The sequence below is a fragment of the Vidua macroura genome, chromosome 13 (assembly GCF_024509145.1).
Source record: "Vidua macroura isolate BioBank_ID:100142 chromosome 13, ASM2450914v1, whole genome shotgun sequence".
Taxonomy (NCBI): Eukaryota; Metazoa; Chordata; class Aves; order Passeriformes; family Viduidae; genus Vidua; species Vidua macroura.
In genome coordinates this window covers 17357288-17382920 of record NC_071583.1, presented here as the reverse complement: position 1 = coordinate 17382920, position 25633 = coordinate 17357288, and the positions used below count along the sequence as shown (strand labels likewise).

Below are 25633 nucleotides of genomic sequence, written 5' to 3'. Positions count from 1 at the left end.
AATGTTGGTACAAGAACCAAGTGGTGACTACAGTTTCCAAATGCATCGAATTTCCAGTTTCTTCACACAGCAACAGCCAAGGGCCGTAATTTAAGAACTGAGGGATCCTGGAGGCCTGAACAAGGGACACGGCTCAGGCTGTTCCTCATCTGGCCACGGGATGTCCCTGCAGCTACACAACACTGCCAGGCCGGGGGAATTCTGGATGAACACGAGCTCATCTCCCCCGCTCCAATTCGGCCATGTCAGAGATGAAGCTAAGAGATTCAAAAGGAGGGGTGATACTTCATAACTGTTTAACCCAATCTAACCCAAATTCCCCACAGCAGGACAATGCTTTTCTCTCCCTGTCTGCTCAATCCTGCTTGCTTCCTCACACTGGGTTTTTGGGATAGTATGAGTGTACGTACATTTGAGTTGAATCATCTTGCTGATCCCATGGAAAACATTTCCTTTTGTGGTTACATGACCACACTGCCACATTCAGTGCAAGGGGAATAATGCGAATATTTAGCTGGCTTTTAAGGCAGGGGCCAGGAAATAGGAGGGGAAAAAACCCACAACACAGAGAGTCCCTCTCTGAAGTAAGTCATGTCAAAGTTTGTTCAAGGCATCTCTCAAACTCTTTCTCCCAAACTCACTCAGAGCCTAAGCTGGATCACAAACAAAAACATGCTGGGGATTTCTCTCCTCCCTCTTGTTTGCTTTTGTATCAACAAGAAAAAACTTCAGCTCACAGATGTTTTAGTTGGGTTGAACACAGTTAATATCCACGAATAAGCGAGGTACCACCATTTGCAAGAGGTCAGCACTTCACAGATTCCAGGCAAATGTTTCACAGACTGAAATCTCCCCTTCCTGATGCAGCTTTGTCTTGGATTAAATTTCTTTTATTTTGCCAATGACTAAAGCAGAGCTTTCAGCTATTCCAAACAATACAGAGGACAAACTTAACTTCACACCTTCCTGTAGTTTAAACTTCACAGGACAAGTGAAAGACAAGATTTATCGGTGTGACAGTTGTTGTCACACTCAGGGGACATGCACATGATGCTCAGGACTGCAGTCATCCAAGGGCTGCTGGGAAATGGCTGTGGCCACCAAGCCTCCTGGGCTCACAGCCAAGCACCCCAGCACCACCAAGAAACCCCAACATGACAAATTGTGGGTGTGCAGGCTCCCTGGGAGGAAGTGAAAGCCATAAAACCAAAACATTCTGACGCTGTGACACAAGAGAGGGAGCTGGGCCTCAGGTGGGGAGAGAGTCCAAAGCCAGGTACAACTGCTCTACACACACATCCACACACTCTAGAGAAACAGTGATACAGGCAGTATTTTCCCACGTTCAAGTGAATGTGAGAAAAAAATATTTTGTGGCAAGCAGCATTTAAGAGGCATTTGTAAAGATGAAGACTTCCATAGGGCTTGAGAAAGAGACACTTTATAGCTCAGATACAGCTTAGTGTTTTTCATCAAACTAACTCAAAGTAAAGGGTTATTACTAAACACGGACACTATCCACAAACAAAGACAGAAGAATCCCAGCAGTTTCAAACGAATATAAAACAGAAAACTATTTGAACTCCTAAATATTACTCATCCTTTGTCTGTTAAACAAAGGCATGAGTTCAACTATTTTAGCTGGCTTAAAAAATTCAAAATCCTTCCAATTAAACTGCAAAATGCAGTGCACAGTCTAAGAAACAGCTTGAGGGAGACCAGATCATTTAAGCAGATCCTTTGGTATCTTCTACCACCACCACAGCTCAAGCAGCAGTGAAACACCCAGGCTAGTTCAGCACCCCCTTCCAGGAGAATGATCTCTCCTTAAAAAGACAAAGTGCCCACTGAGCTGGACTCAGGAAAGGTGGGGGTCGGGATTTAGGAGCAGAGTTATCTGTGACTACACAGACATCTCAACCCCCATATTTCATTATCCTCCCCAGTAACAGACTCATGCACTGGAACAGAATTTGCTCTACAATATTTACGTCTAGACATCTCTGTCAGTGTATCTGCTCCAAGTCTGATCTGCATATCTCACTGTTTAAACATTTCCTGGCAATAAGATGTGTTTTCTTGTAGTAACACATTTCCAAACAAAATTCAGTAAGACATCCAAGATAACTCTGCTCTTCCTAACCCATTAAGTGGGGTAAACCCTGTCCCCAAAACCAAACATCACCCTCCAGCAGGGAATATATCCCTTCATAGAAACAGTGCTGTGTTCTTGAAGATCCAGACAGAGACCTCTTAAACATTACTGAACCCTGTCTGAAGACTACAGGCATCTTACCAGACCAGCATCAGACCCAAGGAGATGCTCTGCCAGTACACAGCACCAGAGAACAAGAACAGCAATGTCTCCTCTGAGGGTGTAACTTAAAGGAGACAGAAAAATTAGCCTTGGAGGTCACCACATGACAAGAGGTGAGGGCAGGGAGCTGCAGTGCCATGGGTGTGAGAATTACTGCTGAGTACCCCAGGATGTGATGTCCCTGCTCTCTATAAGCCATCTTGTACGGGAACACTGGCAACGCTTCACGACTCACTGGTAAAGCTACTTCCCTAAATAAAAAGGAGAACAAATGCTTTAAATTGTGATGAATCACACAGCAAGAACACTGACTGCCCTCAGCAGCTTGCACATCCGTGTTTCCAGCACCGTAGCTCCTCCGACTCCAGCCCCCAGGCCCTGCCGTAACAAAGGCTAAGGCAGATGGCCACTGATGACTCTGGAGACAGGCCACAGGCAAGGGATAAATACAGACCCCAACGTCACCATGACACAAGCTGGACTTTCTCTGAACAGCCCCAGAGCACTCAGGAGCAAAGCACAAGAATAGAAAATACCAGTATAGCAAGAGGAGTACAGCATTTGGTCAATTGGTTCCTGGTGAGCTAGACTCATTAGCAAAGAAAAGCAGGAACATCTGTGCTGAAAAGCAGGGTTGTTTCTACTCATGCTGGATTGGATGAAGTATGAGAAGAAAACCCAGCCTAAGAAAGTTGAAAAAAACCTGTTTCCCACTGTGCTATGCGATCAACTTTCCAATACAAAAGCTGACCCCCCCCCCCCCACAGGTTTGAAACATGTCTGTCAAGTCAGCAGTAAATGGAGATGAGCCCTGGGACTTGGGCAGAGAACACAACTCTCCAGGAACCTGCAGCAACACTTGGGATGTAACCAGAAACATCTGGCCTTGGTGACATTCAGGAAGCTACAGATTTTCCTAGCTTACTTAAGCACATAGCTTTAAATCCTGAACCTTCTCATGCATCTTGTCCAACACTTGAACTACTACCAAATACTCCTTTTTGGACAGGCTGCTCTCACCGTGACAAGGATGACTCGTCAGATTGAGGCCAGGAAGTAGAATACAATCTATATGCATGCATCCAAAGTGGAACAGAAGTCTTAGGAAAAGCTGCTCAAGAATGCCAGCTGAGGAGGAGAATGGCAACAGTGAGGCTTGGGGAGGAAGTGCAGTGAACAAGGGCTTGAGGAGGACAATAGCCACTACGAGGCATGCTCCACCCTACGCCATGAACTGAGCTTCCTTCACCAATCCTCTTTTTTTCTCATCAACAGGGCACATATGCACCAACTGCTAAGTGTTCACAAGGAAAGAGCCTGATCTACTTAAGACAGAGCTTGTCTGAACCTAGAGAAAGGGAAATAAAATTAAGCTTATAGTACCAGTCCTTAGACATACATCTTTCTGTCTCAAAGATCTGAAGGAAGACTCTGCTGGTTTTAGCTGGGAGAGTCAATTTTCTTCCTTTTAACATGTGTGGGGCTGTGGTTTGGATTTGTGCTGAAAACAATGTTGATAATAGGGATGTTTTTGTTACTGGTGAGCAGGGCTAACTGAATCGAGGCTTTTTCTGCTTCTGACATTGCTCCACCAGTGAGGAAGCTGAGGGTGCACAAGAAGCTGGGAGGCAACACCCCAGCTGGCCCCAGGGATATCCGAGACCATATGGTGTCAAGCGTAGCATACAGAGCTGGGGAAATAAAAAGGAAGGGGGAAATGGTGATGGTGTTTGTCTTTCCAAGTCACTGCTACTGTGATGGAGCCCTGCTTTCCTGGGGACAGCTGGACACTTGCCTGCCCATGGGAGATTGGGAATGAGTTCCTTCTTTTACCTCCCCTATGCATGCAGTTTTTGCTTTACCTGTTAAACCGTCTTTATCCCAACCAACGAGTTTTGTCACTTTTACCCTTCCAATTCTCTCCCTCGTCCCACCAGGAGGGAAGTGAGTGAATGGCTGTGTGGGGCTGAGTTGCTAGCTGAGGTTAAACCACAACAGACTACTTGTACCATACTTCTATCACATTGATCACAAAGCTTCAGCACTTCTGCCAGCAGCCTGCAAGACCAAGAATTTTCTCCTCTTCTTTTCCTAAGAAAGGAGCGGAAGCCAAGCCTTTTCAGCGCTTTCTGAAGAAAGAGAGGCTGAGCCATGTACTTTTAACTCTGGCTGGACTGCTGAAACCATTCACTAAAACCAGTGCTTAGATCTGGGCTTAAACAAGGGCTTAAACTTTTTATTCTTAGAGGCCAGATTAGCAAGAATTGCAAAGGCTCTTCTGCTGTCACCTACACATAAAGCATGGCAAGCTTTCCGGGAGGGATGAGGTACTGGGAGTCCTTGTTAAGGATTCAGACCCAGGACACAGACAATACCCCTTTTCTCAGACTGGCACCCAGTGGTAGCCTCTCTGTTTTTATCTTTTTTTTTTTAAGCCAACTCTTAGCACACAGCCATTAATAGGGAAGGTCTGTCACATTCAGCAACATATGGAGCAGGTACTCTGCAACATTTTGTGAACACCTGTCATGCAGCTGTCTACAGACAGGGGTAGTAACCCAAGCTGGGGCTCAAATGGCCTCTTCCAGCTTGTATTCCTGTCTGGCCTGATGCTGGACAAGGAATGCTCCCCATGCTCCCCAGCATGATCTTACTATGATAAGATCATGCTGGGGAGCAGTGGAGGACTGCACATAACAGGGATCATATGATTTAACTCCCTTGCTGCTCTTTTCTCCAGGCTTCCCCTTCCTCAGTGGAGAAATGCACCACACTGGCAAGGAGGGCACAGGCTGTCTAGGGACCTGCCAGTCCTTGTCACTGCTATCAGTGTCACTGCAAAGGCTGCAAGAAGGGCCAGCCCTGGTCTGGTCATCACCAGTCTTTCCTCCCCAGTGGGAGGGGGGGATGAGCAAGAGGGAGCTGAACTGCTGAATCCTCCTGCTGTACCTTGCCACAAATACACACTGCCTTGGTAGAAAAGGGCACCTTCCTTCTCTGTTCCAAAGCACTGGCTGCAGTCCAAGCCTGAGAGTTTCCACAGCAGCAAGACCTGACAAAATATGTACAACAAAAGGTTGTTTTATCAGTACCAGCCCAGAAGACTTTTTTTCCAAGCTTGTGCCTAAGAGAGCAGGGTCATCCAATATCAGCTTTGCATTTTATAGGAGAAATGAGATTATGACACATGCTTTCTAGAGAAGGGCTTAGGGAAGATCAATGCTTGTGAGGCCTCATTGCTCAGCTTTCTGTGAGCTAATTTCTGGCTTCACATCATTTACAAAGAGGAACAAGTCTCCACAGGTTATTTTTAAATTATTCCAATGCAAAAGCTGGCTGTTCAGGACAGCTTTCCAATCCAACGGTCAGAGACAGTTAGTTAGAAAGGAACATACTTTCAACAGTCAAAAGCCACAATGAATCAACCTAAACCACCAAGAAAAAACATCTTTTAAAATTTACATTAGTGCAGGGGCTCAGAAACTCATCATCAGGCAGAAAATTGTCCCTGTATTGTCAGCATGGCAGGGAGAAAGGAAAAAGATTCATGCCATTCCCATTGAAGAAGCCCAGCTCCAAGATCAATTCAGAATTTGTAACTCAACTTATGAGCTGAATAAGCAGAGGGAACAATTTTATCTCCTGTCTCAAAAAAATCTTATGTTTAAAATTTTCATCTAAAATAAAGTATACCTACTCTTTAGTCACAGATCTTGGCCTCTTCCCTGACAGTGAGGCTTAAATAAGGCAGCCACAACCCTAAGAATCCTGCACAGTCATCCAGGTAACCACCCAAATGCCTCCCCAGCAGGAAGATGATGGAACGACTATGCTGAGTTCAGCATGAGGAGGAGTCCACTCAGAAACTGCACTTTCATGTCAGCTGTGGGTACCAAATTCTACAATCTCAACAGCATCAGAAGGCAGGATGGAGGAGCAGGTAAATGCACCACAGCTGCTGTCAGCAAGAGAATGAGTCAGAGCTGGGGATGGCTGTGCTGAGCCAGAGGACAAATGCACTGCACAGTGAGCACTGCTGGCAGGAAGAGGGAGGTGTGAGATTTTGTGGGAGCATGGACAGAGTTCAGCCAGATGGGTGGCACAGGGAAGGGCTGCTCAGCACTGGGGAGCTGCCCCACCAAGCCAAGGAGAATCCACTGCAGTCAGGCAAGCAGGTCTCAGGTTTGTGTTACAACACGGGTGAAGAGAACAACTGGCACCTCCTAAGTTCTCATCTCATCTTCTCCTGTCTTAAAATGCCCCAGAAGACCTTGAAGGCATCAGACCAGAGCCAAGGAAAACAATTTGGCCTAATCTCCTACAGAGTAACTGCTGGCTTCTGAGCTGCAAGGTGCTGATGTCACCCACATGTGCAAACACCTCTGGAGCCTGAGCTCCCACTCACACCTCCACATGGACTGGACAAGGAGAAAAGGCTGTGCACCTCAGCCATGTGTCCCTCAGACCCCCAGCTAGTACAGACACCTGGAAAGCAGGTGGAAGGATGGGACAAGATCCTTCCAGCTCCTGTAGAGAGGAAACGTCCAGCAAAAGCACCAAAATCCAAGAAAAAGGAAGTACTTGTGCAGCAATAAGAGCATTTTTTTCAGGCTTCAAGAGGGTGGTTGAAAGAAACTGAAAGGAACAATCAATGTGCTTCACCTTACACTTGTCACCCAGAGAAAGCAAAGCACAGTTGCCAAAGTGAGGATTCTGCAACAGGAAAAACAGTCAGCTCCCCCACCTCAACAGGAAGGGCACACACAGTTTCAGACCTTGCATGAGCAATGAAGAAAGAGAAAAAAGGTGTGTTTTCTGGCTCTTTGCCCTCCACAATCTTATAAAAAAATAAGGGAAGATAAGGGAAAACACAAGAGATTTTACTGCTTGGGTATTTTGCTATTTGAAGATAAAAGTCAAGAAAAAATATTTAATCTTTTTTTTTTTCTGCTTTCAGAATGTGTAAAACCAGTGAATTAAGGAAGAAAACCCAGGCGAACACCTACGCCTCCAGCTCTGACATGACAGTGAAAACACATACATCAGAAGTTTGGTCTGCACAAGAAAAAAACGCACCTTGATACTTCATTCATCCACCATGTTCTCTTTAGGTTGGTAAAACAGGGCAGTTTTAGGGTTAAAAAAAGCTTGCTTGTCTTGGTTGCTTATAAAGTGATCCTCCACAATGGAACCAATGCCATCCAAATCCCTTAAAAAAAACCACCCAATATTATATTGAGATTCCTTCTGGCACTGATTGAGCCACATCAGTTTCTAACTCCTCCTTCAGTTATTTCTTCAGACCATGGTTGCACAGGCAATCCTTTGACATCTGGAACAGCATTAATAGTACCCTCCCACTCAGCTCTGCTGTACTGGTACAACTGTTTGCAGCCTCACTATGAATCAAACTAGGGAACTGATCACAGTTAAAAATAAACCAGCACTTTGTTTTGTTTTTTTTAAGGATTACTTTTCAACCAGGTCAGATCCCCACTCTATTGTGCAGCTGTACAAACAGTTGTATCAGCACAAGGTGCCTGAATTGCTGATGGTTATCCTTGTGCCTAAAGCCAATGTTTGCATTCCCAGCTCACCTCATTGCATGGCTGCTGTAGAACAGGATCACTGACCAAACACCACGTAGGGGGCTTGACTGTCACTGCTTGCAACCATGGAGGATCCCTCCAGTGAGACAAAATGAGGTCACACTGATGTCTATCCTACAGCTAAAGCATGGCTACCAAGCTCCCTCGAGCTGTTGCTTGTCCAAAATTATATGTCATTTTTGCAGCCTGCATGCTGAAATAAACATAAAAACATAACTAACCAAGTCACTAAAGAGAATGAACAGCTTTGGGCCAAGTTCTGAAACAAAACTCTCCAGAAATTGCATAACCACTAACTCTCTTCGTGATCTTCCATTCAAGAAACACAAGCCTACGTGATGTGCAGATTCCCACTAATTTGAAGACTGTGACATTCAGAGAGTGAACGGGGGAGCCTATCTTCAGTTTTGGCAACTCTTCAAATTGCAGCTGAATTTTTATTTGAACATGGAAATACAAACAGCAATACTGACAACCAGAATAAGCACTAAGCAATGATGCCATACTAACACACTTTAGAAACAACTATGAGAGAAACAGACAGAAGGTTTTCCCAAATTACCAGCTCAAATCTTGTTTGAAACAAAACCAACTGAAAATACCTAATTTTTTGATGGCTGCCTGGGAACCTACTGGGAAATACTTGGTTCTCCATTTCCAGCTGGTATCAGGTACCTGCATCAGACACACACCCTTGTTAGAGCCTTCTCATTGAAAATAAGGCACAAAAGACTGAATAACCATAAAAAGGGCAGGAGGCATATTAATGAAATAACTTCAGGAAATCAGCTTTCTACAGTTTCTGTTGTGTCTGCTCTAGGAGGCAAAAAAATAAGTCTCTAAGCTGTTCAGCAGCATTTTTTGTAGATGTCACCACATCAATCTGTGAAGACACAAAACTGAAAAAATTGCTCACTGGCAAACCTTACCCTTTCTTCCTTAACATGCATCTCACACTATGCTTCCATGACAGCTTAAGTAAATCTAAGTCAGCATTCTTCAAACCCATCCTCTCCCCTGAGTCAGCACTGGCACTCACTGATCCTGCTCAGGAACCAGCCTAGCAAACAAGTTAACCCGGAAAAAAAGAGAAGTTGTTTTTGCCAGTGTGGCTTCCTGAACTGGTTTACTGCCAGTGCCCAACGAAAGTAAAAGGGGACAATCACTGAGCAGGGCAAGGGCAGGCACGAGAGGAGCAGAGCCAATTCCATTCAGCTCCAGCTGCCCTGCAAACACACACTTAGAGAACAGTCTCACCCCCTGACTTTAAAAGAGACGCGAGTTGTCACTTGCAGCAGAAACATCGTTTGACTTTTTCACCTCTCCTGACATCTTCTTTACACCTGCATCAGCACCCCTGCAGACAGCTATATTAAGTACCCAATCTGGTAAGAAAACAAAACAGCAACACAAAACAAAAAACTGTCAATTTTAAGTTGGATCAGGTCCCTAACACATCTGGACGACAATCCCCCAGCATCAACAGACAGAAGTCAAGAAAAAAGGTTTAATCTCCTCTTTTTCCTGCTTTCAGAATGTAAAGTGAGAAAAGGGAGTGGGAAACCAAGGAAAAGTGGGAACCAAGGCAGCAAAACTCCAGCTCCAAGCAACTGTGAAGCTGTTCTTACTCAACATAGATAAAACATCACAACGTAACTACCTAATAGTTATACAAAACCTTTGGTTCAAAAGATTTAAACAGTACATTAAAAAATCTGCAATCTAATCCTTCATGTTTTCATCTTCCACAACACACCATTAATATTTAAAACACCCTATTTGCTAAAAAATAAATATTTAACTTATTTGATACCAGCATTATTTTCAGAGCAAAAGAGCTGCTAAAATATATAGAGGAGAGAGAGGAACAGCCTGTTGTGATTAAATAGGGCATGACAAACAGCAGCAGCATGCACAAGCAGTACTGGGGAGGAAAGCCAGGGGGAACAGCAACAACAACATTATACAAACAACACCGATTCATGAACAACAAAGAATTCTTAGAAACTGCTGCCTGGGTTACATCCAAGGTTCTCTTTACCTTGGTTAAACTATTAAGAAAGTCACTTCAGAAAACTGACCACTTCTGCACAACGAAGCTTTTTAGGAAGGAAGGGTTGATCCATCTAAAGGGCTCTGTAGGAAACCACTGCAGCAGTTCCTGTGAAGCAATGGAGTTGCAACAACACTGAGGGTGACACGACGCTGGAAGGAGTAATTTGTCCTCTGTCCCACCATGAAAGGGCTCTTGTGCCACCACAGGTCCAAAAAGCTGTGTCTGTGTACGTACCCCTCAACTGCTGGAGAGCAGACACGTCATCCTTGGCTGTGGACAGCAACTCCTCAGTGACAGGGACATCGTAGGGCCTCCTCAGGAGAATTTCACTAAGGTATGTTTCATGACTTTAGCCTCACTCCCATTTCCTCATGATTAACATCTGCTGCAGCAAGCTCTCACCACTGCTTGTAAGACCTAACTCTGGACATTGCATTCCTTAAATTAGGGATTCCTGGAAGGCCCAGCTTTGCTTCAGAGATACAGAAAATTCAGGTTTTATTTGCCATCTTGCTGCCATGTGGAGGAAAGCAAGTTTAAAGAACAGTCTGGGCCACTGCCATGCAGAATTCACTCCTCCAAAGTTCAGAGATTAAGTTGTGGCTGCTGCTTGAACAAGCAGCAAGTTTCCACTGTATTTGGACAATCTTGCAGAAAAAGTAGGCCTTTAAAAGAAAATACTAAGTTCGTGAGCAAATGCTGTATCTCTGTCCCAACACATCACCAAAATATCATAATCACAAGCAAGAAGTTAATAAATTTCTGGCTGCTGACAGGCACTAACAGTGAAAGTACTGCACTTAAAACATCAAATACACATATTACAGGGTTTTAAAACATTAAGGAAATTTAGTAAAGCTGTCATTTAGGACTACATTTAGAAATCTGAATTTCTCACAGGTCTCCAACATAAGCAAAATACAGGTGCAACAAAGTAAGGCAAAGGTAAAACTGTGTTGAAGCTGCAAAGCACTAAGTAGAAGCACATGGTTGTCCCCTTTAGATCAAAGTGTCTCATGGGGAACAGAGCACTATCTCTATGCAGTGAGACTTCATAACTCTGTCACACAAGATTATCAACCCATATACACACAGCTGTCTTCTGGCAGGTAGTCAAACCTGAGGCAGTGGGAGTTTTATAGGGGTCAAGACTCTTGTAGGATTCATCTAGATCTATTTTCTGCTGCTGTGAGATAAAATATGAAAATGGGAGAGGAATTGATCATGGAGGCAACAGAGCTTTGCACAGGGAATATTTCTCACCCTGCAAAAGGTGACCTTCCGAAGCCTCTGATTCTCCTCTCCTTTAAGAGGATTATGAATCCTACCCTTGGGAGACTTCTGCTCAGCTACCAGCCCACTGCTATTACACATGAACACTATGTCTTGTGTCCTCATTTCTACCAGCAGAGAGATATTAGAAAAATTTATAAGATGACTGCTCAAAGACCAGACTTTTAATGGAATCTCTAATGCAAGTAGGGAAAGCCACAGCCAGTGATGTTTGGAGGGGACTCTTCTTTGTGCTGTCACACACTCAGCTGCAGATCTGCTTAGTGCTTCCCTGCTCAAATCCCAATTCAGCTTATCTGCACATGCAGGCTGCTGACTACCCTGGCAACAGACATTTCATCAAGGAAAGACTGAAAAGCAGAGATCACCATATGCTAAAAAATTAGGGCAAGTCTAGTGAATGCAGTTCACAGCTCCTCCGCTCCTGTACCGAAGCAGAGCCTCAGCAGGCACCAAGCCCAGGTGGGCTGTCAGGAAGTGAGAGCAGCAATGCCCTGCAAGAACATGTTGGCACCTCAGAGGGAAAGCCAAGGAGCAGAATGCAGCACATTCAGTTACATAAATCCTTCTTTCTCACAGACATCAGACACCAAGAATTTGAGGACAACTTTCCCTCTGTTCTTTTGGGTTTTTTTTCACCTTCCAAGACACAAGACACCATTTGGACACTTCTAAATGGAGTCTACAAAGCAAATCCTAAGTCTTCTCTAGACAACATAACCAGGAATTATTCCCCTTGCCACTTCACAGTGCACAGATGTAAAGCAATCCACGCTGTCATAGCGGTGACCACATACATTTTGTCTTCATAAGGTAATTAAAGTTACAATGCATTATGAATTCCACAATGAGAAAAAAAATGTGGGGCTAGACATGAAGGGAAACCTCAACAGGAAGGAACACACTGTCAGCATCTCTGTGAATGAAGATTTAGGATGAGATTAGACACACATACAAGCTAAATCTAACAGACACAAGTTCCCATTTGGGACAAATGGCGAAGTGTTCTCAGAAGAAAAAAAAAGTACTGGCTAACATAACAGATGCATCTGTAAGAACACTCCATGGTTTTGGCTGTTTCAAACTACACAATGCAACAGCAAAGTGCAGCCAAGAGTTAAAGAGTTTTATCCAGTAACTGTACAGAGAAGCTACAGGGTTAACCACAGACACACAAAAGTGACAAGGAGCTGAACCCATGAAGAATAACTACAATAGGCATAAACACAGAAGAGCTAAAATTACATTCCTTAGGCAGTTCTGATAAAATAAGGATGATCTATAGCTTTCCAGGAGACCACTAACTGAAAGACAAACATAAGCAGCTTGTGGTGAACTTGGATTTTTAATACTGTTCTCAAGTTTTAAATTATGATGCTTTTAAAACAGAAAAAACAGCTTTGATTAGAAAGTCAGTTGCTGCAGATAATTGATCCCCACAGAAAAATACACAGCTAGGACAAAAAATGAACTCCTAATTGCTATTTTTGATTCTGCAGTGCAAAAAACCTCAAGACCAGCGTTATGTAAGACCATTAACCTCTCTGCTCATAACTGGCACCTTAATTTAGCACACTAGAAAGCTTAAACTGAATTCTTATTTCCAACGCACACCACTGGCTGCAGTAAGGCGGTAATAGCGGTATTGGAAAGGGGAAAAAAAAATCCCAAAGCAAACACCACACACTGAATTCTACAATTACAGTTCATTGGGCATAAAATATATACACCTTAGCCTGACCAGATCTAATGTCACAGTATTCTTTTCAGACTGGCAATCCTGAAAAGATCATCAGATGCTCCACAGTATCTTAGGAACACTGAAGAGAATTCAAAGTACAGATTAGGTAAAGAAAACCTCCAGATCACCTTTTATAACAGCAAGTTTGTCAAACCCAAAGAAGCTGGAACCCGCTGAAAACAAAATTACTTTGTTTTGACTGATTGTTTTTCTCTGTTTCAAACTAACCTCGCAGCATTCCAAACACATCCTCCCTAGATATAACCGAAATCCCCAAAACTACCATGTATTGTATTTAACTATAGTTCAGTTGCAATCACAAATACACATGACTGAATGAAATACAAAACAAGGTAATCTTGAAGAACATTCATGTGAACCTTCCCACTTCTTCCCAAGAAAAGACAGATTAATCTTCCACACTGATAATGAGCCAGACTGATGAATTTCAACCAGACAGCCTCTTAAATACTGTCTTCTATCCACTCTTATCACATTGTGGCAAAGGATGACATTCAGGAGGAAAAAAAAGACTGATTAAGAGCCTACTGTCAGAAGCTAACATCCTGTGTGGAAAGAGCTCTATGAATCACTCGTTCATCCGCCTCTGACTCCATTTACTCTTCAGAATTCCCTGATGTGCATGAATTCATACTCCACCCATCCAGTCTGTAATGTCCCAACTTGCACACAAGAATACAGTGGGAGAGTGTCTGAACACCCAGCAAACTTAAGCTAAATGAGGCAAATGGCCCCTAGTCCTCTTCCTCATCCACAAATCCTATTATTTTATCACAGAAGACAATGAGGTGCATCAGACACAACTTAAGAGTCAGTAAATCCATACTAACCGTTCCCAGTCACATTCCTGCACATGTTTCACACAGGAAAGGTGTACCAAAAGGACCTGACCCATGACTGTGCCCAGGACTCAAGTGGGATTGATCACCCTGGATTATCCTTTGGGCCTAGTTTGAAAATAAGTGATCAGAGATGTGCCAGCACCCCTGTGACTTTTCCAAGATGACCAAGACTGGCACTACAGCACCATCGGGTCCCATGGGCTCCCATGGCTCCAGTTCTCTCAAGTAATCCCCCACTGTGCCTCCATTTGCTTCTGACTGCTGGTTCCTCTTTCAGCCTTGTCTCCAGACACAAGAGCCAGGAGACCTTGCAACTGAAAACTCACTCAGGCATAAAAACCATCAAATACCTCAAGGAAGTCTGTGCATCACTGATCCAGCCCCCTTATTCAGCAGAGTCTTTGTTTACCCTTTCACTGCCAGTGTAGAGGTAGAACTTATGTCAAAATTATCAGGAATGTTGCAAAAAGCACTTCCTGTGAGAAAGTAGCTGCTTCCCCCATTCAAAGACAGAATTGCAGACTAACATGGCCAAGTTTGTTCTGTCTGTATCCCAGGCTGTCAAAGAAATCCCAGGTCACTTTGCAGACATAAAACAAACTTGCTGGAGTTGCATGACCCCATTTCTAAAACATTTGGCAAAACAGCCTCCTTCTCACTGCTAGCCAGGCTGTATTTAGCAAATGGAAGTTAGGTCTGTAAAGAGCAAACCTGGACTCCCCCAAAAATCCCTTAGAAAGCTGCATAGAGAAGCTTCTTCCTAGCTTTAATTAAGAATAAAAATCTAGATGACAGAATAAGGGAATAAGGAACTAAGATTTTCACATACTTAGATGCCAACTGTCCAGATTGCTCTTGGTATAGAAATGGAGATGTTTTATGATGACTCCATTCTCTCATGGCTTTAACACACATATCATTTCAGTGTATCAGATGAGAGGGAACTGCAGGAGAGAACTCTCAGCTGTTGCAATGCTCCCCAAGAGACAGGAGAGCCAAGGCAGGGAAGGCTTGCAGCCCAGGTCCCTGCTGCAGGCTCCTGGCACGGAGCAGGCGTCTCATCGTGCCACGTTCCCGCTGCCAGGGCGGCGGGAGTGCCCGCTGTGCCTGAAAGCCAGCACGGAAGTGTCACTAAACCAAACAAAAGTACTTTTTATCAAACTCCACAACTTGCAAGTCTCCCCTGCCCCCTTCTGGGAACAACATGGATTTCAAAACTTCAGTATCTTCTTCCAATGATAAAATTGTTTACTTGGGCAAACAACAACAACAAAAAAAAAAAACCAAAACAGAAAGAGCTCTTGCCTCAAGCTTGAGTCCCTTCAGCAAAGACATGGATGTTATTAAATTCATCTCCTGCAGCAGCAGAGGCAGACTGAAACTGGATTTTCCTCATCCATACACTGAAGCCACTCTCAGGAACTCCTGCCTGCCAGAAAATGGCCGGACAACTCACTACGGCTCAACTCTTATGACTGAGCTGATTCACTCTCCAGGTCACGATGCAGATGCGCAATGCAGGCTCCCTGTCCTCCTACCCTAATAACTCAACTACTTACTTCCCCAAAATAAAAAAAAAATAAATGAAGAAAGTATAGAAAAAATAGCAACTGCAGCAAAACTTGCATGATATATATTAACTGCTCAAAAACCTTCTCCACAAGTTATAGAAACCACATTCTATTAAGCTCCTGACTGCGACCTGACTTAAGCAAAAATCCCTTTGCAGTGACTTATTTATGTTGAGACTTTAAATGCTAAAGACAAAAAGGCCTCATTAGGGCCAGAGGTGAAAAGTTCTCCCACTTGCCTCTTCCTACCACTAACAAGGAAAACATCATGCTGCTGTTTATATGTGCAGTTTTCCATTTCACAATGCTTAAGAGCAAAGTTGTTCTTTCCTCTTTACCTTCAGAGTACAGTCCTGCAATACTCTGCTACTCAGAAAACTTACCCAGATATTCAAACACTTTTCCTTTGTCTTTGCTTTGCATGTAGACTACAGAGGAAAGCTAAGCCAAGACCCTACATCCCATTCCCACCTGGGACAAGGAGAAGGAATTTTCAAAGCATGGCTACTGGTAAGCAGCTGTTTAGGATCTGTGAAGAGAAATGTTTCTCATCTTGAAGAGACTGATCCCACAGTCAAGATCCAGACACTCCATCCAAAGAGCACACTGTGAACAACAACACGTCCTGTACAAAGGGAGGGGAGAGCAAAGTCAGCTGGTAAGGAGTAGCAGCTGGCTCCAGTACTCAGGAAGCAGCACAAATGTTTTGTTTCCTTAGGAATTAGGACAACATATAGATTTAAACACATCAAGTCTAAGAGTTATGCATCAAAACCAAACACAGACTTGCCAAGAAGAACCATCACAAGCCAGCTAATCTCACCCTTAGGGCCTCTGTAAACCAGTGTTTGATTTGGTTCACTTCAAGCTCACTGTAAAGCAGCTTTACAATTCCTATCATACACTGTGGGCTGTGACACCACTCTGATCCATCTCCTCCTCAGATCTATACATTGCCCTTTTTCTGAGCTGCCTGAGAATTAATTATATGGAAATGAACAGTGGTAGATAAGGGCATTGCAAGCAACTGGCTTTCTTAAAGGAGCTGGGGACTGCAGTATCTCTGCCTTCAGAAAATCTGTGGCAATGCCCATTCAGTACAACTCCTGTTGTTAGAGAATAAGTTTAAGACCCAAACAAGCAAATACTCCTCTTCTCACTTCTGTGGCCAGAAACAAACATCTGCTCAGCCATGGCTTGGGCTCTACCTCTGCCTCTTGTCACCACCAGATCACATCAGAGCAGCATCCTGACTGAGGATGTTCTGCCAAAATTGAAGGTGATGCATAAACAGCAGCTCTGAACAAAAAGATTAGCAGTCTGACTTTTAATATGTTGTCTGCATAAGCTCCACCTACCCCTCCATGGAATGCAAGGCACTAACAGCTTCACAGCCTCATGTGAGCTGGAATTTCAATACCCAAGAGGACTTTAATCTCACATATGCAGACAGAGATACACCAGGGTATTTTGGCAGTTACAACAGCATTTGAGATGACTGGGGGGGGCACACGCATCAGAATCTTCTCTTTCTCTAACTGTGAAGATAAAGCTAAACAAACATTTTTGCCTCAGCTACACTTGTCTTTTTCTACACAGGGAAGCACAAAACACTTATATTTGGCAGGTCCTTAATGGCATCCTGCAGTTTTATCAGACAGCACAACTTCTGTCTGAACACTGGTAAAACATTCAAAGCCATGAGAAATGCAGCAATTCTTACATCTCTTTGCAGAAGCTTAACAGGTCAGCAAAGCGCTCAGTTGATTTGGTTAACAGATTCTTCAGATAACTTTTAGATAACCATAATCTACCTGAGATTACCCAAATGGAAAGGAAAGAACCAGGAACAGGCTACTGGTTTTGATGCTCCCACTGAATGTTTCCATGATCTTGGTAAAACCATTCAGTTGTGGTATACTTCAGCCAGCAGAAAAACAGCTTTTCAGAAAGGAACAATTTACTTGACTATCTTGCTACTTTTAAACCATACTTTAAAGCCAGAAGTCTGGCAATCATTTCACTTTTCATGATCCCCTTGCACTTCATTTCAACTTAGCCTTGCTTGTTAATTAAAATTCTCAAAATCTAAAGAATTTGTGTCCCAAGTAAATGAACAACTGAATTGGTTTTCTTAATACAGACTCAAATTAGGGCATCTCTTTCGAATGAATGTGGTGCTGCTTGGCCAAAAATCCAAATCCTTGAGCAACTTTTCTGTTTTTAATGGCAGAAACAGAAAGACAATCTAGGAGCACATCAGTCCAACAGAAAGACTTAAAGGAATAAAAGCAAGATTATCCAAACAAGCTCACTTCACCCTGGTAAACAAATTCTTGTGCCAAAAGCACAGGGAGCAGTTGTTATCTAGTGGTTTGTTCTGCTACTGTAATTCTGAGACATAGATACTAAACAAAATTTGGGGCTTTCTTAAACATCTGAAAAAGCTCAGAGAAATGCAAGGCAGTCAGTTATACAGTACTCCAGATTATACCAATGCTCAGGACACCACTTAATTTACTGCATGAGAAAATGGAACTGCACATTGCCCTGTAATTTCAAGTAGACACCCATGCTACAATAAATATACCAAGGTTTGTATGGATAGGTAAAATCTTCTATGCCCAACTGAGAGATGCCCTCCTCTCTCACTGCAACCACTTCTAACTTTACATTGCCAATGAAAAAATTAGTTCAGTTGGAAAAGGCATATTTTGGGCCCCCACTTTTTTATCTAATTTTTTTCCTTGAAAAAAGTGCTACTCACAACAACAAATAAAGCATTCCTCACTCTTTACCTTCTCAACACCTCCAGCAAAACAAGCTTTACCTTAGAAGTGTAATTTTATCACTATCAGTGCATCTACATTAAGGGATTCCTACTTCACTAGGTAAAGATGAACGTGCTGATTAATGCAGCTGTCACAGGAACAACCTTATGAGCACATCCATAGGGAGTTAAAGCCACATAATCACGTTGCAAATCCATGCCCCCTACTTGATATCAGTTTAATTTTCCTAAGCAGGTGACCCTTGAGGGTCACAGGCAAGAAAACATGAGCTATAACTTCTCAACTGAACACTTCACTGTGATTTTTTTTCTCCATGAGGAAGCACCAAAGGAAGGTACATTCTCATATACCTCAAGAGTATATTCTCTTGTACTGTCAACCCACTAAAAAAAAAAAAAAAAACACAACAAACTAAAAACATTGAAAAGGAAAGAGAAAAAAAACAAGCTGTGCGTTAGGGGGGGAAATCTGAATGGAAGTGCTGCAAGAAAGTAAATAATGCCATGGAAAATTCAAGGATAAAGGGCAACATTTCATTTCTGAGGTCTGGAATGGGAAATAATGACGTCTGCCATAGCAAACATACTTTAGACAAAGACATTGCACTAAATCTGGTACTTAATTTAAGTAGAATATATGACATAGTATCTGATGGGACTGAAAGCTAAGGTAGTAATTTCATTTGAAACCAGATAAAGCTCTAAACAGAATTTCATACAAGGATACTCTCATCCCTTCAATATGGCAGAATATACATGATACACAACCCAGGGTCATGGAAGGGATTTTGATCTGGGCCTGTTGTTATCCTGTAACTCTCCTCAGGATCAGCATAATCTGCAAGGCTTTCAATCACTCATACGGAGAATCTTAAAGCTGTTAAAATACCTTGGAGTTGTTTTGTGGCTTGCAGCATGTTCTGGAAGGTAAAGGACAAAGAATTAACAGAAGGCCCAGCCAGCTGAGTGGAAATGAAAGGCAATCTGAACCTGAGGCTGTCTTCTCAGGAGACACATGCATCAGTCAGACAATCACAACTTCAAGCTTGGCAAGGTGCTACATGTTCTCAAGGACAAAACCTGGCATTTTAAAATGTCTGCAAGATTATTCTACCTGATCAGGAACCAGTACCACCATTCTTTGGTACCTTCTTCTATCAAACCTCACACTTCCAAGGTATCCAATGTAACTTGGCTTTGAAAAAGAAATATTCAAGGGAGCTCAGAACACAGTTCGCTCTACTGTATTTTTAAGCACCTTCCAAAGGGACCTTTAATATTCCAAATCTTCATTATAACTCTATACACTAACCTGGGCTAGCAGGCCCCTTGAAATGCTCTGCCACACCAACCAGCTCTGTTTGAAGGTTTGAAACAAGAAACTTCTCTTCATTTGAAGTGAAGAATCAGACAAACAAAGCCTATATTTAACTTCCTGTTCACTGAAGCAGTCGTAAACAAGTCCCTGTGAACACTCTACAGGTCACAAATTCCCAACATCTTATCTAAATGTTAAGCTGCTGAAGTGGATCTCAAAGCTCCTTCCAACAGGCTTTCTAGTGTGCCACTTACAACAACGGAGGCCACTGGTTATGTAAGAGATGTAAAGCCAAAGCAAAAAGAAAGTATGGTAAACCTGGTATGTCAAATTGTTTTGTAGATAATCAGATGCAGCACCTGCACATACATAAAAAAATCTTCTGCCCCATACACTAAAAACACACAGCACACTCATCTGGAAGTCACACAAGTTGTGGCAAGTTTGTTTTTAACAGCAAAACTTCTCTCAAGTGTACCACAGCTACCTTGGTTTTTAACACTAAGTTCTTCTAAAGAAACTGCAAGGCCATGCTGCAGGTTGGTTTGGGTTGGGTTTTTTCCTTCAAAATAACAGTCTGCTAAATCACATGTATTCTCACAGCCACAATACATCACAGGCTGTATATAGCTAGGGAAAGCCAATTTCCCTTTCATTTTCTCTTCCAGATCAATACAGTGTGATAACATGTGCCAAAAGCATATCATCTCGGGCTGAAAAACACAAAATAACAAGCATAATGGGTGGAAAATAACAGAGTTCTCTTCTTTGAGAATCATAAAACACTGCAAATGACAGGAAACCTGAAACAAAGAGCTTTGCACTCATACAAAAGTCAACCTGGCAAGCTCACTACAATGGGACACTCATCTTTGGCAGAATTCTTAAAAGGTTTTGAATTTTCTTCTGGTTGTCATGTTACAATGGGATGAACTCCAAAAAACAAAGTCTCAAACACTTTACCATCTAAGCTGTGATCTTTAATTGACAGGTTTTAGGAAGATATATCAAATGCAGTGAATAAAAGCCTTGGTTCACTATGGTGAATGACACAATACCATTAAGTATTTTAACTAAGAATATTTGAGTCAAGCTGCATTCACAAATCAGAACTAATTTTTAAGACTACTGGTTTTTGTCATTAGGTGAACCAAATTGTCAATAGGTTCAGTTTTCTAAGCTGCTGAAAATCATTGAAGTGTCAGTGCTAAGGATGCTACATAACTAACACACAGACCACAGTAATGGACATTTCTGTGATTTACTTAACTAAAGTTAAGAATAACTAAGGGGAAAACCAGAAACCCCCAAGTGCTGTTATTACAGGAAAAAATAAATACTAGTGTGCAGAACACCTGAAGAAAAGTGAAAACTATTCAGACTCTGCATGATGCACAACAGTGATACCTATTCAGTCTGACTAAAATAGTTAGAGGTTTTTCCTCAGTTCTATAAAAATGAAAGATGCATAAAGCATGCCTGATAATGCTTATTGGTTCACATTTAGCTTACTGTCAAATTTTAATAAGTGTATTCAGGTCAACACTTGTGGTAAGAACTGTGAAGTATTAAGACCTCAATTACATAAAGAAGATTTATGCCCAAGTAAAGGAAATGCCAATTGCACAGCATTAGAAAACACACTTACAATATCTGGTTCTAATGGAAAATAAAGTAAACCACTCCATTATTTGCAAAAGTAAAGGGATCCATAAACATTTTATACAGTGTAATATTTAATCTAAGTAAAATCCACATCTTTGAGACAAACATGATGTGGGTTTTATTATAGGAAGTGTGGGAGTGTTTAAGAAACTATCTAAAAAAAACCTGCATATGTATTGTTTCAACACAAATGGAGCTTCAGACTGCTTCAACAACTATTTTGGGACAGACTCAAAAGACTCAAGTTAAAAATGCTTTTTGTTTCCATATTTGTGGGATGAGAGTCAATCCCCATGAATTCAACAGGTCTATTCCTCAGATGTGTCACACAGCTTTATACAAAGACCACAGCTTGGAAAAGAGCAATAAACCTTTCACCAAGCAGCAGTGCTGTGATGGTCTTCCAAAGCTCCAGGACTTTACCATGCCTTTAACCAACAAACCAATGCAAGAGCAGCATATCTCATCTTCTGCAAGAGCTCCAGCAATTTCATGGCAGTTACTCGATGGTTTGATTCAGACACTGAGTAAGACACAGGACTATGTAGCCCCCAGGCTTCTCTCCCAAATCCTTCCTGCTTTAAATAACTCACTGACATCTGCACTTGGTGGTGCACTGATTTTGGTGCTCAAAGCTGCTTATCACCTATAGTTAGCTCTAATGAGATCATGACTGCTCCCCACACGTGCTTAAGCTGCTCAGACAGTACTGTCAAAGGACACAGAACAAACAGCCAGCCCTATCTTCTTGTGCCCTTTTTAAGATTTCTAAACTCACTTTTGGAAATGCTTGACAATACTTTGATACCAACAATGGAACAACCTTAATTTGAATTAAAGATCACATCTCATTTTGCATTAACGCATTCTGGAAGTTTAAAAAACTGGGGAAAATGCAGCTCAGCAAAGAACTATGGTGGGGAAGAAAAGAGAAATGTCAGAACAGAATATATAAGCTATACAGCAGTTTAGCTTTAGATCAGCACTTAAGTCAGCAGTGAGAGACACAGGAGCATGCCCTGAAGAGAAGGCACCACGTGTCTCCTCTCCCTACCCCAGGAAGGTACTTGTGGAGCTCAGCTTCTCTGGCCATTACCTTTTGCATTTCAAACTAAGAAAGACCATCACCCACCAGGTCAGGGGCTTCCCCACCAGGAAACTGAACTGTGTGACAACCACTACTTAAACACACCATGTCTAAAGAAAACAAGGTCAATTGAGTCTGTTTATACCACAGATATACTGAGTCATATCTTTGTTGACCGGGGGAAAACATTTATTGACTTTCTTCCAAATTCAGGACAGTATGAAGTAACCTCTTTGAAACTGAAAGACTATCGGATCAGCCTTATCAACTTTCAGCAAACTAACCTCTGAATAGAAAGGAAAAAGCAGACAATGATTAGAATTCTGAAATCATCATAAGGTGATTCAGCTGCAAATCAGCCACCTGAATGGCCAGAATTACTAGAGTATGAATGAGCCTCCAAATCTTGGAATTTTAGTTCTTATTACAAAGAACTGACACTGATTTGGTGAATGAACAGGACTGAATTTTTCACTCTGTGCAACTGCACTTAGCTGGGTGTTCCTGTAGTATCCTTCAAAAATAAGAGCAAAACTCCCACAAACTGTATCTACATATCCTTACTTGAAGGATAAATTACAAAGAAACAGGTAAAAAGGAAGAAGTTTATTTCTCTTTGTATCTCTAAGGTGGCTGCATATGTATTCCAAACAAAACAGAAAAAAGTTACCTTGTAGATGTCACCCAAGTTCCTTTGGCTGAGCAATCACTGGAATATGGAGCCAACTTCTCACAGTCAAGACGGAGCAGGACCCCAGAAGCAAGTCAGCCTGCAAAATGATGTATGGAAACAAGTTAGCAAGTCCTAAATTAGCTCTTATTGAGAACTTTACTTGCTTGTCAATCCAGAATGTTTGAGAGCATGCCTTCCCTAGAGACTGGGACTGGAATTCACAAGTTCCTTTCAGGAAGCAAATGCTCTCGCTCATTCCTGTGGGCTCTGACAGATGCTCCTTACCAAACCCACCAGTTGGGCTGAGGGGACACACTGTCCCCAGTTGCCTCAGCCACCCTTTGCTGAGAATTTCCAACCAGGGTGGAGCAGAGCAGGATCCATGACTGCTCCTCACCAGTCAGGGATGGGCACTAGGGAAGAAAGGCTGAAGCAGAGTATATTAAAGCCCAGCAGCTGAACAGGCCTGGTTGTAGGCCCCAACACAAGGGAGGTAGTGTTTGGCAAAGCAGCAGGACAGCTGGTGAAGGAGATAACCTTTCTAACTACAAAAGCTAAATCAGAGACAGCTTATCAACTGCAGCTCCCAAGCACGTGCAGTGACGTCCTGCCAGGACAGACACATCCATATACCTCTTTCCCTGCTTTTATCAGATTTGATTGACACAGATCTTCTACTAATATGATTATGGCAACTATCTCTGCTGTGATTTTTAACAAAACAACTGCACCCATTTTAACTACTGTGGGCACATTATACAGATAGAGACACCCTGTAATAGCAAAGCTTATTCCTTTACTCCCAAAGAAGGGGTTCAAACATTAATGACACCACATACTGACCGGGTGATGCAAAATAAATGCAAGCTTAGGAAGCTTGTCTTTTACACACAGTTAATGCCACTCAAAATGCATACAGAAGAGCCTGTGGAAATAAATGAAGGCAAAGGACTTGCACCTCAGTGCCATCTGCAGAGTGGTTCACACCAGCATGGACTACACAGGAAGCACAGGCAGCCCAACAACACTGATTAAGAGAATTGCATCTATTAGGAAGCACATCTACCCGAACAGCACACTGGGAAGGCCAAAAATAACAGCTGCTGCCACATCAGAGTGGCACAACACTGCACACAGGCAATGCCTGCAAAACAGAAACTAAGCAGCCACGCACACACACTTCCTCTTCCTCCCCCCACCACCCCTGTGACACCAGCAACAAACCTGAGATTAAACACTGGCCAGCATCCTGCTCTGCATTCTTGTCACATCAGGAATAGAAATGAGGGAGACTGCTAGCTGCTCCTCCATATAGCTGAAGGGCTCCTTCAGTTTACAGCACGTAACACAAATACTTGACACGACTCTTGCAGAGGGTTCTGTCACATTTTCTTTTCTTTTGCTCCTCTTCTGGAGCTCACCCATTTCAGAGCTCACTAGGGACCCTCTGTACTTACTAGACTTGTTTTTGATACAGTCCCTCTCAAAGACTGAGAGGTCAGAAAGTAAAGCAGTTGTTCCTATGCATGTCACACTATATAAACAAGCAAGTAGAGAGCCACACACAAACTCTGCAAGTCAAGTTCAATGCTAAACCCTGCCCAGCACCAATGTGACGCTGTCAAATGCAAGAGCAAATAAAATCAGGCTGCAGCTTTTTGTCAATACTAAGTTCTGAGACTACAAATCCCAGCATTAACACTCCACTGAGATGCTCACATCTCCAACACATTACAAGCTAATCCCTGATGGACAGACTGGGGAAATCTACTGACAGTGAGTGGAGTACCTGGGTTACACTGCAATAATCAAGGCCTCTGTAAGATTTTCCATGGCTTCAGTATCTGTATTTCAACCACAGAAGGAAGAAACACACCTCCTCTAAAGCATGAGTTCTGGATATCCAATTCAAACTTAGCACCTGCATTTCTTATCCTAATGGAAAGCACAGAGTGCCATCCCATACCCAGCATGCCAGTCAGAATTCACCAGACCCACAAAAACCTTTAGGCACAGAGAAATTAAGAAAACACTGAAATCCAAAGTGATTAAACCTTTTTACAAACATTTGGTGATCCACTGAATCAAAGAGTCGGTGCTCTGTAAGCAGATGGTCAACAAACAGCCCCAAGCTTGTACAGGGCTCCAGTCAAGCTCAACAAGGTCACATTTCAGAGTCTGAACATTTTACCCAAAATGAATAAGCTCTGTGCTTGTGGGAGAAAAGGAAAGAAACAAACCAGGCAGCTCAGATGGGATGAGCAGAGCACACAACTGCCTGATTAAGAAGAAATCACAATGCTTATTTAAAAGGCCAATTAGCTGATTAAGGACACAGGTACTACTCCAGTCTGGGCACTTTTTTGACCTCTGAGTGCTTGCTACTCTAACCTTGACTTTTCACTACGTGCAATGCAATACAGAATAACTTCCAAGTCAGTTGACTTGCACAATCTGCCAAGAGAGGGGATCTCAAAGCACATTTAATTTGTCTTTCTATAATATTTTTATAAGAAGAACATATCCTGTGCTGTCCACCTGATGATGAGGCACACAGTGATTCACAGAAGTAGAAGAGAAGCATGGGCACTACTGTTTCATTTAATTTTTGAACATATGTAAAAATGTGGTTTAAAATTATATTTATAT

The 25633-nt window shown here is 42.6% G+C and overlaps 1 protein-coding gene across 5 annotated transcripts in view; it reads right to left on the bottom strand.

Annotated features, from left to right (window-relative positions):
• Window positions 1–25633, bottom strand: part of IP6K1 (inositol hexakisphosphate kinase 1) — a 37130-nt gene that overhangs the window by 9226 nt on the left and 2271 nt on the right. For 4 of the 5 annotated variants that reach the window (XM_053989242.1, XM_053989240.1, XM_053989245.1 and 1 more), the window contains one exon: window positions 22982–23081. The gene's annotated coding sequence lies outside the window, so the exon portion shown is untranslated. Of the gene's footprint in view, window positions 1–22981; window positions 23082–24208; window positions 24420–25633 lie in introns of those variants that run through there. The other variant, XM_053989243.1, reaches the window with a different exon arrangement.